Below are 19,179 nucleotides of genomic sequence, written 5' to 3' on the forward strand. Positions count from 1 at the left end.
TCAGGCTAGTAGTGGAGCTCTCAGACTCTTACCCGGCCTGTCTCCGATCAGACTGGTTGCACTTTCAGGGTCTCAGGATCTTGCCCCCCCCCCCCCCCCCCCCCGCCCCCAATCAGGCTAGTCAAGTGTCAAGTTCTTAGGCTCTGATCCTCTCCTGGGCTCCTGGTAGAGTCAGCCCTCTGCGCCTAGCTTACCCAAGATACTGGAGGACAAATCTTGACTTAGATCTTCTCCTAGTTTCTCTTTCTGGGTTTTGTGGATCTCATTTCTGTTAAGAGGTTTGTTTCATATTATTTATGAGGGAAGATCAGGAGATTAGCATTGTGCCTGTCTTCTCTGTCGCCATCTTGGCTGGAAGTCAACTGTTCAAAATTTAAAGATATGTTTGCACCTTATTTGACAATGAGAGCAAGCTTAGCCCTGTTGAGATTCTTCAAGATAACAGTTTTTTTTAAAGAGGTCATACCTTGGAGAAATTGGCATTTTAGGAACAATTAGTATGTCTTCTATCTTGCTGCTGTAGGTAAGATGATAGACATTGTCTATAGATGTTAGAGAGAAGTTGTGGTACAATTTGTAAATCCTAAATTACTTAAGCAATTTTTATGGTTATCCCACACTGTTGGCTAATGTAATTAAAACCCAAATTCAGAGTCTCATTTTAAAAAGAAAAAATACTTCAGTTATTAATAGATATAAGTAGGGATAGGAATGGATATGTTACCTCAGGGGGTGACTGAAGAAACTTTACCAATGCAAGTTATGGACCAGTGTAGATGTCCCTTCTCAGCAGCTAGTTTTAGTGTTGCATAGTCAGTTATATAACCACTGGATGATTAAGTAATTTGGTTTGGTGTAGTCTCACATTTTGTTAAGAGCATTAATCTTTTTCAAAATTTTGTTACCCTAGATTTTATTTGTTTCCAAATATATATCTGTCTCTTTACCTTGAGAATGAACCATCCTTTGTTGCAAAGACTAGAACCAAAAATATTCAGTAAAAATATTTTACTCTTTGATAGTAGGCATATTATTCCACTCCCATAGTCTCTTCTCTATGGGGGAGAAAACAGAGAGATGCACTTTTCTTATCTCTTACAGGGCTAAACTTGGTAATTATAATTACATAACATTAATTACATTGTAGAGTAATACATTGTTTCCATTTTTATTCTTTCTGTATTGTAATATTGTCTCATAGTTTTAAAAAGTCGCTACATTGTTGTTGAATGTTTTCTTCTTATGCTTTGTATTAATTGTTTTTAGATATTTTTGTTCTGTAAAGACAGAAAGCTACCTCAGATTCAGGGTGTACCTTGTATACATCAAGATCCAATGAAAAACATAGCTTAGTGCTAGTGTTAGAATTCAAATAAATTAACAGCTGGTTCTCTGCCCTAATGACCATTTTAAGTATACAAAAAGATATACTGAAAGGTATTTTAATATTTCATCCATTTAATACTCAAATAAAAACAGTCAAAGAGGTATACAAAACTAGATTTTGATGTACTGCTCACAGTAAACTAATGGACCCTTCTGGAACAAAAACAGCCACGTGATTACAGAAACCAATGTTAGAACATATGTAGAACCAAAACTCATTCTACCTAGTCTAACTTTTTTTTTCCTTCTGTTTCCATGGCTTCCAAAATGGATGATAAATTAACCCTTGAAAATCTATATTTCTGTTGTTTCATTGTGTCCCAGCTTCCTTTTGGTTTCACTATTAAGGGAACACCAGGGTACTCAAAGTGTCTTGGTGGAATTTGGGGTGTAACACAAAGCAGAAAGATGACAGCTTTTCATCCCCTGGTTGTTTGGCACTTTCTCTCTCTCTCTCTCTCTCTCTCTCTCTCTCTCTCTCTCTCTCTTTTAGGTTTTTGCAAGGCAAATGGGGTTAAGTGGCTTGCCCAAGGCCCCGCACAGCTAGGTAATTATTAAGTGTCAGACCGGATTTGAACCCAGGTACTCCTGACTGCAAGGCCAGTGCTTTATCCACTGTGGCACTTAGCCGCCCCCGACACTTTTTCTCTTTACATGATATATTTTTTACTGAAGTAACAGAAATGAGGGAATTAAAATGTAGTATTTCATCAAAGGTATAATGACTTTTATGAAATGAATTAAATATTTCAAGTATAGCTCTGTCAATGTTTTTTTCACCTATGGATAGAATGAACGCCAAGGTTGCTTAGAAAACGGTGTTGCACTGATAAACGTTAAAAAAAAACTAAGGAATGTAAATTTGTGATTTCTACATTGGGTGGCTACCCAGGCACTCACCTCAGAGAAAACCCTGATTACAAGGGCCATTTTATGGTGGTGCTGGTGGTGGTGGGTGGAAAAATGGCAGAGTATTTGGCCTCTATTTTATGCACAAAAAAAAGACAAAGTCAACTGTTCGTTTTATTTCAAAATTGGAGCTTGTCGTCATGGAGACAGATGTTCTCGGTTGCACAGTAAACCAATTTTTAGCCTGACCATTCATTGGCCTCTTGAACATTTACTGTAACCCTCAAAATTCTTCCCAGTCTGCTGATGGTTTGTGTTGTACAATGAGTGATGCTGAAATGCAAGACACTTTGATGAATTCTTTGAGGAGGTTTTTACAGAAATGGAAAAAAAAAGGATGGTGAAGTTGAAAAGATGAATTTTTGTGATAGCCTTGGGGGGATCATCTTATAGGAAATGTGTATGTAAAGTTTTGCCAAGACAAAGATGCAGAAAAGACTGTAATTAACTTAAACAATGACTGGTTTAATGGACAGTCAGTTCATGGAAAGCTTTCACCTGTGACTGGATTCAGAGAAGCTTACTATTTCCAATATGAAATGGGAGAATGTACTTCAGGAGGCTTCCTTAATTTTATACATCTGAAACCCATCTCTTGAGACCCACAGTAGGAGTTAGATGGCCGTTGTCATAAAAAGCATAGATCCCAATCAAGATCTTGTGAACATCATTCTTGATTGAGAGATTGTGGCTGTGGCAGCAGTAGAGGAAGAGAATGTGATAAGAGGCAGTCAAGAAATTGTGAAGCATCTGTTTGAGTCTGAGCCATGACATTTTTACTGCATGTCTGCTTGAAAGTCTTGTGGGTGATTATCCAAAGTTCGTAATGCAAGTTAAAAAAACAAAACAAAGAAAAACATGGGCTTCTGAATAAAATTTGTAATGATAGTTAAAAAAAAGTGCCATTTTGACAATTGGTTTACTGAACTCGACATAAAATTAGCTATTGGTTCTGCTGAACCAGTGCAAACTGGCTGAATCCCACAACTACTTAGTACCTTCACATTGCCATGTATTCAAGCAAAAAACATTTTATTAGAAAGCATAGCAAATTAAGTGACAAGAATAGATTTTCTCCTGTACACATAGGGTATTGTAGAATGCTTTCACTTATTACCACCCAACTGGTAGGGAAGGGTACTTGTAGGGAAAGATATTTGGGTATTGGGAGGTCTCTGTTCTAGGAGTGACACTACTTTATAGAGCTAGCTTATGACCTTAGACTTTTGTCACTTAGAAGTGGGGAGTAAATATTTAAGCACTTGTTGTACCTCCTGTATTCCAGACACTATGCTAAGCATCATACAAATATCTCATTTGATTGTTTGATAATCCTGGAATTAATATTAAAATTTCCATTTTTAAGGTAGAAAAAAATTGAGGTAAACTGAGGTAAGTGACCAGTGGCTCGTAAATACCTGAATCTGTATTTGAACTCATTTCGTTCTGACTTCATTTTGCTCTATTGCTATTCCACCTAGCAACCCCAGGGGTGAAGTGACTAGTAAAGTGAAGTAAACCTAAGACTGAAGCACAGCAATCATTTAGGAAGTTAGCCAAAAAAAGCATTAGAATCTACATCATAATATTGTCTGATTTTTTTGTCTGAATTTGTATGTTGACTTGAATTCTTTGTTCCAACCAACTTTTATTTAGATTATAGTCTACTTCCTTTGAAACCTAGGAAATAGTCCAGGTTTAAGGATTGGAGTATGTTTCCTGGATCATTTTGGCTTTTTTAATTGTACCTGATTGGCATGCAAATGAACCTAGAGTAAAGACAAAATGTCCATCTACTTCACTTTCCCTCCACATTCTTGCTTTACCATGCATACCTGTCAGCATCAAAATTGCTTGTTTAAGGATTTCTTTAAAGCAAAAATTTTATTTGTAGAAAGATCAGAAATAAACAATGACCAGTTATTTACTAGCTGTCAGGTATTCATAATAAAGGCTGGAATATGGGACAACAGGAAACCATTCTTCTCAAGTCTTCACCTAAACCCTTGAGTTCTTCCTTCTGGTTTTATTTTTTGTGCTGATCAAAGAACATTATTGGACATCTTTTTTTTTTTAATCTTTATCATTGCAGTAAGTCTATCAATCAGTTAATAAATAATTATTAAGTGGTGTTTAAATGCTAGGAATACAAAGAGGCAAAAGAAATCCCTGTCTTCAAGAAGCTAATAATCTAATGGAGAAGAAACAAGCAAACATATCTGTATAACCAACTAAATATAGGGTAATAAGGAAAGGCTCTAGGATTAAGATAGGTTGAATTTCTGTAAAAGATAGAATTTTATTTGGGACTTAAACAAAACCAAGGAAACTAGTAGATTATGATGAGGAGTGAGAAAAGTCTAGGCATGAAGACAGCTAGAGAAGATGTCTAGAGCCAAGGACAGTGTTTTATTTGAGGAACAACAAGGAGGCTGTTGTCATTGAATGAAAGAGTCCTGGAAAGATAGGAAGGAGATAGATTATTGAAGGTCTTTGAACACAGAGAATTTTGTACTTGATCCTGGAGAAGATAGGGAATCACTGAAGTTTATTAAGTAGCATGTCAGACTGTGTATTAGAAAAATCATATTGCTATAGTTCAGGGTTGAAATGGTAAGGGTCTACATTAGAGTATTGTCAGTGTCAGAGGAGAGAAGAGGCATTATTTGGGAAATGTTGGAAACATTTTTAGCCCTCGGCATATGGGTATAAGATTGGGGGTTGAGACATAATAAGGAATAGAGGGTCATACTAAGTTACTGAGGAATTATTGTCTGCTTCAGTAATCTGGAAAGTAGGGGAGAAGGTGTTGTAGGGGAAAATGGTCTTCTGTTTTGGACTTATTAGTGTCTGAAAGTTATTTAGAGGTGGGAAGGTAGAGGTCAGCAGAGAGGTTCAATTTTCATTTTTGTAGTTAAGTAGTTTTAAGTGTTTCATTGAATGTGTCAAGTATATTGACTCTCTTCAGTCCACTTATAGTCCTAGCAAATAACAATTGAATTAAAGGTGTTTTTCTTTTGTATAACCATAATAGCAAGCATAGGGATTCACATGTTATGGTAGAGTTAATAAATACTTGGGAACTTGATTTTATAGTCTGGACTTTACTAAAACATTTGAGAATTTTCTACCTCCTGGATACATTTCTCTTCACCTTTTGAGTTTCTGAGTTTTTTACCCTGCCTCATTTTAGACTTTGCCCCATGACAAGTTCTGCTTCCAAGACTTTTTATATAAGTTAGACCAGTTTAGAATACTGGTTTTATATTGAATACCCAGGCTGGAGCATATTGACACATCACTTAGGATGACCATTTGCTCTACATGCCTGAAAGACTTTGACATTAGTTTTTGTCCTTCTTTATTGAAGAATACCAAAATAACATCATTATGTTTGAGACACATTACAATTTGTTGACTGTGACTGATCAGCCCAATAGGAGCTCAGAATTCTCTACCACAGTTGGGCACAAATAGTCCACGTGAACACCTGGGGTGGGTACTCTTAAACTTAAATATTCACATTTCCTTTGAGCTGTTTCAATTCTGTCCTTCTCATAGAGTGTAGCACCCTCTCTGATGGGGGCACCCAATGCTGGGCAGTGTTTGTGCCAATGTCTCCCATGCTGCACAATCAATTTTAAAATTCTTCAATGAGACCTTCAGGATGTCCTGGTATTGCTTCTTCTGACCTCTTTGTGAGCACATGCCCTATGTGAGTTCTCCATAGAGTAGTCTTTTTTTGTCAAGCATACTTTGGACATTCTAATAATATGACCAGCCCATCATAGTTGCACTCTCCATGGTATTGTCGGAATGCTAGGCAGTTTAGCTTGAGAAAGGACCTTAGTGTCTTGTATCTTCTCCTGCCAGGTGATCTTCAGAATCTTCCCAAGACAATTTAAATGGAAGCAATTCAGTTTCCTGACATGATCCTGTCTAGATTTCACAGGCATATAGCAATGAGGTCAGCAGAACAGCTCCACAGACCTTCAATTTGGTAGTTAATCTAATACCTCTTCTCTCCCATACTTTCTTTTGGAGCTTCCCAAATACTGAGGTAGCTCTGGCAATGTAAGCAAGTGTCAACTTCATGGTCAATATGTACCTCCTTGGAAAGGACAGTGCCAAAGTAAGTGAATATGTCCCTAGTACTCAAAACTTCTCCATTTGGTGTAATAGATGGTTCCACATATGGATAGTATGGTGCTGGCTGATGGAACACCTATGCTTTCTTGGTATTAATTGTTAGAACAAAATGAGCACAAGCCACAGAGAAGTGATCTAGTCTTTGTTGCATCTCACCTTCAGAGGCAGCATTGAGTGTACAATCATCTGCAATCAGAAGATCATGCAGCAACACTTCCTACACTTCGGTATTGTCATGTACCCTTTTCAAGTTGAAGAGTTTACCATTAGTGCGGTAGTTGACTTTGAGGTCATGTTCATCCTCAGTGAAGGTGTTTGATAACATGGTTGAAAATGTCATGCTAAAAAAGTATGAGAGCAAGGTCACATCCTTGTTTCACTCCATTGGTGACTGGGAAATCTGGAAATCATTGTCCACTATCAGAACCTGGGTAAGCATGCTATCATGGAACTTACATAAAATACTGATGAACTTCCTGGGCAACCAAATTTTAACATAATTTTTCATAAACCTTCACAACTGACAGTAATAAAGGCCTTGGTCAGATCTATAAATGTTGTGAAAAGATGTTTGTTCTGTTCTTGGCATTTTTCCTGGAGTTGTTGGGCAGCAATCACCATATCAACTATTCTTTTACCCTTTCTGAAGCCACACTGGCTCTCAGGGAGGTGACCAACTTCCAGATGAATGATCAGCCTATTGAGAAGGATTCTGGCAAGAATCTTAACAGCAATATCTAAAAGAGAAATATCTCTGTGATTGTCATAATGCAATAGAGATAAACAATGGAGGCATCCTTGAATTCTTGGGGGATATCCTCTGATGTCATATATCCTGGAAAATTTCAGTTTTTGGATGAGCAATGGACCCCCTACCTTGAAAATGTCAGCTGGAATAGAATCAACACTAGTGCTTTACCATTTGAAAGGAGCCTAATGATATTCAAAACCTCTTCTTCAGTTCGAATTTCAGTTAGGGACTGATTGACTTCAATTTGAGGTAAATGATCAGTGCTCCTGCACTGATTGATGATGGTCTGTTAAGAACACTGTGGAAATGTTCAACCCATCTCTCTAGGATTATGTCCCTATCACTAATCAATGTGGATCCATTAGCACTGAGCAGTTGAGATGCAGCCTATGTCTCTGGCCTATAAATAACCTTCAAGACATCATAAAAGCATTTTGGTTTGTTACAGTCTGCATAAAACTGAATTTCAACTGCCTTCTTACTGAGCCAAGAGTCCTGAATCTCTCTAAGCTTTACTTGTACTTCACTTTTGATGGAATTAAATACTGCTTTCTTAGAAATGGATGAACTGGAAACAGCTAGGTGATGCAGTGGATAGAGCACCGTCCCTGGAGTCAGGAGGACCAAAGTTCAAATCTAGCCTCAGCCAGTTAATAATTACCTAATTGTGTTGACCTTGGACAAGTCACTTAAGCCCATTGCCTTGCAAAAACCAAAAAAAAGAAAAAAGAAAAAAAATGGGTGAATTTTCTCGCTTGTGAACCCTGTGTGTAATTCTTGTTTTTCATTTAATAGCTTCTGTATTTCTCCATCATTTTCATCAGACCAGTCTTGATGTTTCCAAGTGTTCTGGTCCAGGTGAACAAATACAGTGCTGTAACACCAAATGATCCCCCTCTCATTCAGAGAGCTTGTTTGCTCTCTTGTGACTTTTACTGTTTTTAATAGTCTTCTAGTAATGGCAAAGCAAGTGTGATGATTTAGATTGTGGACTTGGACAGGGACTAGCTTCTGCTTTCTTTGTGTCTTTAACATTTAATGCTGTGCCTGACATATAGTCTGTGCTTACTAAATACCTGGATTGACTCTCTCTCTCTCTCTCTCTCTCTCTCTCTCTCTCTCTCTCTCTCTCTTTTTTTTGTTATGTTTTAGCAAGGCAAAGGGGTTAAGTGGCTTTCCCAAGGCCAGACAACTAGGTAATTATTAAGTGTCTGAAGCCAGATTTGAACTAAGGTGGTCCTGACTCCAGGGCCAGTGCTCTATCCACTGTGCCACCAAGCCACCCCTTGACTCTTCTTTTTTGACAGGGTTTTAGGCACCCTAGAACCAATGGTGGTAAGGTGTGAAATGTCTATAGAAATGATAATCTAGGAGCATCAAAGAGAGCCTTTGTCTGTTTTATGTTCCTAAATTGTCACTAGTTTTCAAATTGATAGTGAATTTACTCCCTCAAACTGGAAATAGCCACCACTGATATGCTATTCTTGTAACAATGGAGATGGGAAAATCCAAGAAAGAAATAACTGTAATTCTTTTTTGGTGTTGAAATCACCAAATTCTCTGATTCAGGGAGGTAAGAAATACTTAGACTTTAATTCACAGGTTGCACAAAAATTTACAAGCTACTACAAAAATTCACAAGTTAGATTCTTTGGAGAAGTAGCAAGATAGTAAATTTCAGTATTGCTGAGAGTTAAAGGGACTTAAAGGACAGGATGATTAGCAGAAGCTAAGGGAAAGAAGGGTTAAAGTGAAGACAGGAAACCACTGATCCCATTGAGGGAAAGTAGTCACCTGGGAATCAAGTTTAGGAACTGTAACAGGTAAAGAAGTAAGTTTCTAAGATGGAAATAAAGTTAAGCAAAAAATAGACAGTTGCAAACTGGGATAGAAGAGGAGTTTCTAAGGAGATAATCAAGTTAAACAAGGAGACAGCTGGGGGAGAATGACAAAAAAGAGATTTGGATACAAGTTAAGTTAAAGAAATTGAGTTATCAAGAAGGTAGGATCCAGTCGCATGGAACTGGGACCACATGGATCCAACCTAGGGAAAGGAAGGAGAGAAGAAACCAGGTAGCATCTGTCCAACTGAGGCAGGAAGAAAAAAAGATCTGAGGAAGTAAGAAAAAAGATCAAACCACGTGGAGCCTTTCTGAAATTTAATGTTTCTGTGATGCTCAGAATGGGGCAGGGTTTAAGGAGTGGCTAATTAACATCTGGCATAGGAGTGGTAGAGTCTACTGAGCATATTCTAAGGGCACAATTTAATTAACCCCTAGTATAAGAGCATCTGCTGCTTCTACCCTCAGGATGTGACCCAGGTCACTTTATATGGCCTTCTATTATTAAGTCCAGAGTCCAGGATCCTACCTTCTTTTGTCAATACTTTTCTCCATGACTAAGAGTTCCCCGATTCACTGTGGCTGAGGAAATACAGCATCAGGTAGAATTTTGATAGGACTCTGAGAAAAAGAAATACTCTTGAGCCTCTGAAGCTTTTTCTGGTTCCTGGGACTTATATTCATTTAGTGCAAATCCAATCTTAACTTTTCCAGGCCTATAAACTCCTTCCTAATTGCAAATCTTCACAGTGAGAGAAGCTGCCTGGGCAATGGGAGTGATATGGCTTTGGAGTCAGAGACCTTGAGTATGGATCCCATCCTAGACATTAGCTGCTTATATAACTTTGAGCCCTAGCCTTCTCATTTGTTAAATGAAAGGATCTACCTCTGAAGTATCTTTCAGATCTAGGCCTGTGCTCTGGTCCTTGTTTGCCTCTCCTAAACCGAACCCTTCTTCCCAAATGGAATGAAATACTCATTTCTTTCTCTTTGTATTCTTTCTTTATATTCTTTCTGTTGAATATAAACCCCTTGAGGAGGATAGGCACTGTTGTGTTTTTTAAAATATTTGATTTTTGTTTATCTCATCCTTAGTGAGTGGCACAGAACCTTGACTACAGATGACACCTAAGAAATGTTTATTGAATTGCCTTCCCCTGTACATAGCTTTGCTTTATAAACTATTCTCTCTGGCAGGGACCTAGACACAGGACTCTCACACACCTGTATTTTTTTTCTTTTTTCTCTTTTATTTGCATTGTCTGACTGCCTGAGACAGTATCAAACTAGAGAATAAATGGAGGCATCCAAGGGATGCCAGCATTATTGGGGAAGAACCTTTAATTTCTCTGAACAATTAGAAGTTGGCAGACAGGATTACAGTTATCTTTAAATCTTTCTCTTGATTTCATTCAGCTGATTTTACCTTTCTTCCTTTGTGGTATTCACATCTCATTTTCTTAACCTCTAAATTTGTGTAAGCCTCAGAACATGTACTGAAAAGTTGAATTGAATAAAGTGTAACCTCATAGATCTGGGTTATAATACCAGGTTATAGTCTGGATAATCTGCAGGCCTCCTTCCTTTACCTGGGAACAGAGGTGGGAAATTCTATCTCAAAGTAAAGACACTAGGACAGTTTCTGTTAGGTTTTCTTCTATGATGTTGATCAGTAGCTCCCCTTAATCTAAAAGATTATCTCTATTGGAATTTGGGGGAAAAGATAGTTATTTTACTCTTTTTCTTTTAATGTGTCTTAGTAGTCACTTCAGTATTCTGTAAATACTTGTTGAATTTAGATTTTAATGGTAAAATTTAGTGGCTAGAAGTGGCAACTTATCTTAGAAAACAGAGAAAATAGCCCCAGAAAAAGCTTTTTCTTAATTTTCTATTCCTAATCTTCTTGCCAAAATAGGTATTGAACAAAGAAGAGCAAGCCTGCCTTGAAACTCATTCTCTTTGATTCATTTCTCAGAAAACTTTAGTGAACTGACTAAAGCAACATTCAAGTGACTTTTTTTCTATGTAAAATTTACGAGATCAAGTGAGCCTTCTTCCTTGTACCTCTCTCCTCCTTTCTCAGACTGAATTCAGTAAATCAGAATTTTTTGTTTTCTCTTTCACCTATTGGTAGGAGGTTCTTTTATTACTTACAAGGGATCTATTAGGATAGAGAAAGGGCTAGAGATAAAAGGACAGAAAAATATCAGCTTTCTCTCCCTTCCCCAGAGGACTATACTGAAAGCTCTCTTCAGCTGACCCCATAGGTTTTTGGTGAGGGACAGAACTCTATGGCTTTTTGATCGCTTGTCTAGATTTGACAGAGTTGTGTGGTGGAAAGAACCCAGTCAGGAGATACATATGTGCATAAAGAGCCTGTCTCTCACTTAGGCTGAGTTTCATTTTTCTTATCTGTAAAATGGGGCTAATGCTACTTAACCTCAGGATGACATTATTAGGATGAAATGAAGACAGTATTATAAATATCAGTTCTTATTTCATTATTTTAACTTGTATCAGAAGTATATGATATATGAGGTTGTGAATGATGAACTGTGTGGAATAAAGAATGACTTCTTGATTGCTGTTGAACAGAAGATTTCCTCATATTGGCTGATATATAATTCTATTTTAGAAAGTTCTCTGAAATCAGCTGCTCGCTCAGGCTGTCTCCAATCCCCATTCTCACTATTGAATTTTTCTAGTTTATATAATTTTGAGGTTTAAAGTTAATTTGTTCTTCTTGATGTTCCATTCCATTCTCTGCTTTTATATTTGATTTAATCATTTGCCTCAGTCCCACTACCACTGAGAAGAAGTCAAGAGATGGGAGGAAGGTCTTGGGATGGGTAGTACTGCCAGCAGCCCTGATTGCCTAGTATATTCAGGTTGTGAAAGCAAATGGTAAAAGATGATACTGGAAACTTAAATTGGACCCAGATTGTGGCAGATTGCATGCATCAAAGTGAAGAGTTTTTTACTTTGTTCCTTAAACAATTGGTGGGGAACTCCTCAAAGAATGATGTGATCCTGTGGATGTTCACCCTAAAGGCTCTCTAGGCAACATTTTATTTTTTGAAGGTATAAATTGACTTTGATAGGATATTTTAATTTTTTTTAAATTTGTTTTTATTAAACATTATTTAAGTTTTACAATTTTCACTCCAATCTTGCCAATCTTGCTTCCCTCCCCCGCCCCCCCCCCAGAAAGCACTCTGTCAGTCTTTTTTCTTTTTTTCTTTTTTTTAGGTTTTTGCAAGGCAAATGGGGTTAAGTGGCTTACCCAGGGCCACACAGCTAGGTAATTATTAAGTGTCTGAGACCGGATTTGAACCCGGGTACTCCTGACTCCAAGGCTGGTGCTTTATCCACTACACCACCTAGCCACCCCATCTGTCAGTCTTTACTTTGTTTTCATGTTGTACATTGATCCAAATTGGGTGTGATGAGAGAGAAATCATATCCTTAAAGAAGAGAAAAGAAATCTAAGAGGTATACAGGATCAAACAATAAGATATCTGTTTTTTTCCTAAATTAAAGGGAATAGTCCTTGCACTTTGTTCAAACTCCACAGCTCCTTATCTGGATACAGATGGCACTCTCCTTTGCAGACAGCCCAGTATTGTTCCTGATTGTTGCACTGATGGAATGAGCAAGTCCTTCAAGGTTGAACATCACTCCCATGTTGCTGTTAGGGTGTACAGTGTTTTCCTGGTTCTGCTCATCTCACTCAGCATCAGTTCATGCAAATCCCTCCAGGCTTCCCTGAAATCCTGTCCCTCCTGGTTTCTAATAGAACAATAGTGTTCCATGACATACATATACCACAGTTTGCTAAGCCATTCCCCAATTGAAGGATATTTATTTGATTTCCAATTCTTTGCCACCACAAACAGGGCTGCTATAAATATTTTTGTACAAGTAATGTTTTTACCCTTTTTCCTCATCTCTTCAGGGTATAGACCCAGTAGTGGTATTGCTGAGTCAAAGGGTATGCACCTTTTTGTTGCCCTTTGGGCATAGTTCCAAATAGCTCTCCAGAAGGGTTGGATGAGTTCACAGTTCCACCAACAGTGTAATAGTGTCCCAAATTTCCCACAACCCTTCCAACAATGATCATTATCCTTCCTGGTCATATTGGCCAATCTGAGAGGTGTGAGGTGGTACCTTAGAGAAGCTTTAATTTGCATTTCTCTAATAATTAATGATTTAGAGCATTATTTCATATGGCTATGGATTGCTTTGATGTCCTCATCTGTAAATTGCCTTTGCATATCCTTTGACCATTTGTCAATTGGGGAATGGCTTTTTGTTTTAAAAATATGCCTTAGTTCTCTGTATATTTTAGAAATGAGTCCTTTGTCAGAATCATTAGTTGTAAAGATTGTTTCCCAGTTTACTACATTTCTTTTGATCTTGGGTACATTATTTTTATCTGTGCAAAAGCTTTTTAATATAATCAAAATTATCTAATTGGTTTTTGGTGATGTTCTCCAATTCTTCCTTAGTCATAAACTGCTCCCCTTTCCATAGATCTGACAGGTAGACTAGTCCTTGATCTTCTAATTTGCTTATAGTATTGTTTTTTATGTCTATGTCCTGTAACCATTTGGATCTTATCTTGGTAAAGGGTGTGAGGTGTTGGTCTAATCTAAGTTTCTTCCATACTAACTTCCAATTATCCCAGCAGTTTTTATCAAAGAGGGAGTTTTTATCCAGGTGGCCTGACTCTTTGGGTTTATCAAACAGCAGATTACTATAATCCTCTCCTGCTTTTACACCTAGTCTATTCCACTGGTCCACCATTCTATTTCTTAGCCAATACCAAACAGTTTTGATGACTGATGCTTTATAATATAATTTTAGATCAGGTAGGGCTAAGCCGCCTTCTTTTGCACTTTTTTTCATTAAGCTCCTGGCAATTCTTTTTTTTTTAGGTTTTTTTTTTCAAGGCAAATGGGGTTAAGTGGCTTGCCCAAGGCCACACAGCTAGGTAATTATTAAGTGTCTGAGACCGAATTTGAACCCAGGTACTCCTGACTCCAAGGCCAGTGCTTTATCCACTATGCCACCTAGCCACCCTGCTCCTGGCAATTCTTGACTTTTTATTTCTCCATATGAATTTACTTACAATTTTTTCTAATACATTAAAGTAATTTTTTGGAATTTTGATTAGTAGGGCACTAAACAGATAGTTTAGTTTTGATAGAATTGTCATTTTTCTTATATTAGCTCTCCCTATCCATGAACAGTTGATATTTTCCCAGTTATTTAAATCTGCTTTAATTTGTGTGAGAAGTGTTTTATAATTGTTTTCAAAAAGATTCTGAGTCTGTCTTGGCAAATAGACTCCCAAATATTTTATATTGTCTGAGGTTACTTTGAATGGGATTTCTCTTTCTAGCTCTTCCTGCTGTTTCTTGCTAGACATATATAGAAAAGTTGAGAATTTAGGAGGGTTTATTTTATAACCTGCAACTTTGCTAAAATTGCTAATTGTTTCCAGTAGTTTTTTGGATGATTTCTTGGGATTCTCTAGGTAGACCATCATGTCATCTGCAAAGAGTGAGAGTTTTGTCTCTTTCTTCCCAATTCCAATTCCTTCAATTTCTTTTTCTTCTCTAATTGCTGATGCTAACATTTCTACTACAATATTGAATAGTAGTGGTGATAATGGGCACCCTTGTTTCACCCCTGATCTTATTGGGAATACCTCTAGCCTCTCCCCATTGAATATAATGCTTGTTGATCGTTTCAGATAGATACTGCTAATTATTTTAAGGAACAGTCCATTTATTCCTATACTCTCTAGTGTTTTTAATAGGAATGGATGCTTTATTTTGTCAAAAGCTTTTTCAGCATCTATTGATACAATCGTATGATTTCTGATAGGTTTGTTGTTGATATAATTGAGTATACTAACAGTTTTCCTAATATTGAACCAACCCTGCATTCCTGGAATAAATCCTACTTGATCATAATGTATTATCCTAGTGATGACTTGTAATCGTTTTGCTAAGATTTCATTTAGGATTTTTGCATCTATATTCATCAGGGAAATAGGTCTATAATTTTCTTTCTCTGTTTTAACTCTTCCTGGTTTAGGTAACAGTACCATATTGGTTTCATAGAAAGAGTTAGGCAGAGTTCCATCTTTCCTTATTTTTCCAAAGAGTGTATAAAGGATTTGAACCAATTGTTCCTTAAATGTTTGGTAGAATTCACTTGTGAATCCATCAGGCCCTGGAGATTTTTTTTTAGGGAGTTCAATAATGGCTTGTTGAATTTTTCTGAGATAGGGTTGTTTAGGCATTATTCTCTTCTTCATTTAACCTGGGCAACTTATATTTTTTGTAAATATTCATCCATTTCACTTGAATTATCAAATATATTGGCATAGAGTTGGACAAAATAATTTTGAATTATTACTTTAATTTCCTCCTCATTGGTGGTGAGTTCACCTTTTTCATTTATGATACTAGCAATTTGGTTTCCTTCTTTCTTTTTTTTAATCAAATTGACCAGAGGTTTATCAAGTTCATTGGTTTTTCATAATACCAACTTTTGGTTTTATTTATTAATTCAATAGTTTTTTTGCTTTCGATTTTATTAATTTCTCCTTTAATTTTTAGAATTTCTAATTTTGTATTTAATTGGGGATTTTTGATTTGTTCTTTCTCTAATTTTTTTAGTTGTATGTTTAGTTCATTGATTTCCTCTTTATCCAATTTGTTCATGTAAGCATTTAGAGCTATAATATATATCCCCTGAGAGTTACTTTGAATGAATCCCATAGGTTTTGGTATGTTGTTTCTGTAGGCAACATGTTAAGGGGAGATAGGTGATAGGAGCAGATTGGCTATTTCTGATTCTCTAGGCATATAGGGATGAGGCCCTGAACTAGAGAGGTTATAGCAAGAAATAGAAAGGAGGGGATGAATTCAGAATATTGGCCAGTATAGGAAATGGCAATTGATGGGGATGCAAATGGTGAGGAAGAGCAATAAAGAAATGATGCTTTAGGTTTAAAGAGATGGGGCTCTGATTCATAGACCAATACCAGGAAAGAGGAGAAGAGACTCTTTGAGAAAAAAAGAGAATCTAAAAGATACCGATCTCAGAGGTCATCCAATCCAATGTGTATCTGACCAATTATCTTTTCACCTCTCTTGAGGATCTACTAGTCCCATAAGAGCAAACTCACTTCCCAGTGAAATCCACTCCACTTTTGGCTACCTTTAATTGGTAGGAAGTTTTTTCCTTACATGACTATTATTAACATTACCTATCTGTAGCTTCTCCTAGTTCTGGCCTTCTTGGTCAAATAGCAAGTTTTATTCTTACTTGGTAAAATAGTCCTTTATGTATGAAGACTATTATCATCTGACATTTTTTCCTTCAGTTTAAAACTTAACTAGTTTCTTTTGCTGACCCTTACATGCTATGTTCTCCAATGCTCTTATTGTTTAAGTTTTTTTGTTTTTTATTTTTCATAGCCGAGTTAAGATAGCTGGTGTCAAGACATTTGAGAATAGATCTCTGGAAACAGGCTTTATATCAGGACAGCACACTTCAGCTTCTCTTTACCACCAGGAATGCAAATGGGAAATCTGAAGCTTCTGACATTTGTGAAGCTCATTGCTGCAACTCTGCATTTTGTTACTGAAATGTTAGATAAAAGTAAAAAGTTCTCAGACTTTACTAAAGATTAAATTCCCAGACCTAGACCTCTCCTGCCAGGACCCAACAAAGAGCCAAGTACATGTTTCCTTTCCTGGAATATCTTCTCACTGTGCATTATCTGTTATGGGTTTTGTGGGAAGCAAAGGCAAAGGAATTTCTGCTGAATGTGAATACTCTTGGGGGCCTGTGTCCAAATGCCAGACATAACCACCTTTCTTCCCTGATATTTGAGAAGGAACAGAGCTTTTGTGCTCTACTTCTCTTGAAGACCCCACTGTCTTTCCAGTCTTGCAAACTTGCAGCCTTGGTCTTTTCCTTAATTTCTCATGCGCACACCACTTATCTAACTGCTGCAAGTTGACATTTCTGTCTTCACAATAACTCTTTTATATGACCCCTTCTTTCCACTTAGATATTACCATTCTTAGTTTTAGACCTCACCAGTTCTTGCAATAACCTAATAAACTATTTGGTCTTTCCCTATCCCAATCCATTCTCTATAGTGCCACCAAAGTGATTTTCATAAAGTTTGTCTGACCAAATCACCTCTCTCTCAGTATACTTCATTAGCTATAACTTCTAGAAACCAATATGAATTCAGTCTTACTAATTGTTCTCCCTGATATCCAACTCACACTCCACACTACTTCCAAATTTATGTTCTTAATCCAAGATTAATCCCTTATTCCGATTTCTTGAGTAATTTCTTCTTTCCCCTAAAATAACAGATAACCTCCTTAGCCTGGTACTTAATTTGACTCCTAGATCTTTATAACATGCCCCTTTATACCTTCTGTATTTTAGCCCCTCACCTTGCTATACCTTGCACTGCTCTTGTTCCTTTACTTAGGCTCGTCTTCTATTTTAACAATACTCTCACTACTTACTCTTCTCAAGGCTCCGCTCCAGGGCCATCTCCAGGGAGAAATGTCTCCTAGTGCTTCTCATTTTAGTGCTTTCTCCTTCTGGAGGTTAAGTAAATAGCTCAGCCTGAGTATAAGTTGTATCTCCCCATTCCTATTCCCTAGTAGAACTCAGAGTACACACATGCTCAGGGACTATTTAATGTTTGTCCTTGTATTTCCATTGCCCCGTATTTAGCTGGTGATGATTTAAAGCTTATTCAATTGAATGGAAAGTCAGAGGATGCCATCGAGGCTAGGACATTGTAAGCCTTTGGAAAACTCAGGCTTTGATTCTTATCTCAGTCCTTCAATTAAAAAAGCTTGGAGTTATATATACAATTTAAAAAGCTGACTTGGAGTCCCAGGAAATCTGAGTTTGATTCTCTTACTCAAAACTTAGAAGCTATATGAGAATGATCTTCTCTGAGCCTCAGTTTCCTTATTTGTAAAAAGGGGATATAGTACCCATATCAAAAGCTTAATGTGAGGATCAAATGAAATAATGTACGGGAAAGTCTGTGTATAAATCTTAATAGACTTTGTAATGTTATATATCATTATATCGGTTTCTGTCTCAATTTCCCTTTCTGATTTTTTTCCTGTAACATTCTGGCCTGTATTACTGCCACTGAGAGATTGTTAGATCTCACTTGGAAACACTGATCTTTAACTCTTTGGAATTCTGTACTTGAAGGATAGGTTAAAATGAGGTGTGTGAGGAGAGATAGGGGTTGTGGGAGCATCTTGAATAGGTTGCAGTGTTGTTAATGACCAGATCTTTATTTGTTCAGTGACAAATGTAGAATGCCTCAGAAAAAAGCTATTGATAATATACATGCATTACACCTACTCTATAAATTTAACTCTCTTCTTTTAAACAATCTCCTTCAATTAATTAGAGTAATTACTAAGTGAATTTTCTCATTTAAATGAAAAATATACATGATTGTTGAGATGAATAAAATGTTTACCGATTGTGGTTTTTTTTGTAAGTAGTGTGACTCACAAAATAATCTTAGTTTTAAGTTTGAAATGAGTATGTCATTAGTTCTGATTAGGTTTTAATTGCTTCTAGTGCTTTGGTTTAATTCATTATTTTAGATTCATGAGCTAAGACAGTCAAGTCAAGGCTTTGAAATTTAATGGGGAAAGAATTCCTTTCTGTATTTCATTTTCTTTTTTTTTTTCTTATTTTAGTCAATCGGGTATACACATTTCTTCTAGGTTCAGTGTGAGATTGTAGTTACTGATTTTGGGAATTCTGGCCTATACTGATAGGCATAAATACTTTATCTTTTTGAAAAGATGGAAATAAGTATTACTATGTTAATACATAAATATACAAAATATTTATATAATATGAAAATAATAAAAATAATATTTTTTTACTTTTTCCATTGGGAATGTGTTGAGGATCTTGACCAGTTCTAAATCAGAGTACTACACACCATAGCTCTTTCTTTGCCCTTATTCCCTGGAATAGACCATCTTAGCTTTGGTCTTGTTTACTTCAGTAACTGTTTTAACTTTCTCTAAAAATTTTGCTGTGTTAAGA

The 19,179-nt window shown here is 36.8% G+C and overlaps 1 protein-coding gene and 1 pseudogene across 1 annotated transcript in view; both read left to right on the top strand.

Annotated features, from left to right (window-relative positions):
- The window catches only part of SIL1 (SIL1 nucleotide exchange factor), a 330,856-nt gene that overhangs the window by 241,955 nt on the left and 69,722 nt on the right, over positions 1–19,179 (top strand). The gene's annotated exons all lie outside the window — the stretch shown is intronic.
- Positions 153–13,565, top strand: LOC141506291 (splicing factor U2AF 35 kDa subunit-like; annotated as a pseudogene).

Source organism: Macrotis lagotis, chromosome 1 (assembly GCF_037893015.1).
Source record: "Macrotis lagotis isolate mMagLag1 chromosome 1, bilby.v1.9.chrom.fasta, whole genome shotgun sequence".
Lineage (NCBI taxonomy): Eukaryota > Metazoa > Chordata > Mammalia > Peramelemorphia > Peramelidae > Macrotis > Macrotis lagotis.